A 462-nucleotide genomic window follows, 5' to 3' on the forward strand; every position below is an offset into this window, starting at 1 on the left:
CATATATGTAAGTGCAACTGAGAGAACAATAAATATGAACGGCACGAAAGCGAGGTGCTCCTTCCTGCTGCCCCCGCCCTGCCTAGCGGCCTTTTTTTTTTTTTAAGAAAAGAAAAAAAGGCATTTAAAAAAGTTACAGCTTTGGCTGAGATTTTCATTTTTTCCCCTTTTTTCTTTTACATCACGCTGCCGGTAGAGCCTGACAAAGAACTTTTGTCCCGAAGTGTGTTTTACAGAGGGAGGCTGCAGCACCAACACATGTGGTCTTCACGGGTCATAGGTCGAACGGCCTAGAAGTGCCTCGGATCGGCACCATCAAAGGTAACCTGCAACTTAATATCCTGTTGATGAGCTCGTTGAATTTATGAGTGTCTGCGGTACAGGCGGCCCGGCAAGTCAGCCCGCGCAATCGGCCTCTTCTTCCCCAGGCTGCGGGGCCGGCCGCACGCCCCCCTCCCCGCC

This window comes from Egretta garzetta, unplaced genomic scaffold (assembly GCF_000687185.1).
Source record: "Egretta garzetta isolate BGI_Z169 unplaced genomic scaffold, ASM68718v1 scaffold182, whole genome shotgun sequence".
Taxonomy (NCBI): domain Eukaryota; kingdom Metazoa; phylum Chordata; class Aves; order Pelecaniformes; family Ardeidae; genus Egretta; species Egretta garzetta.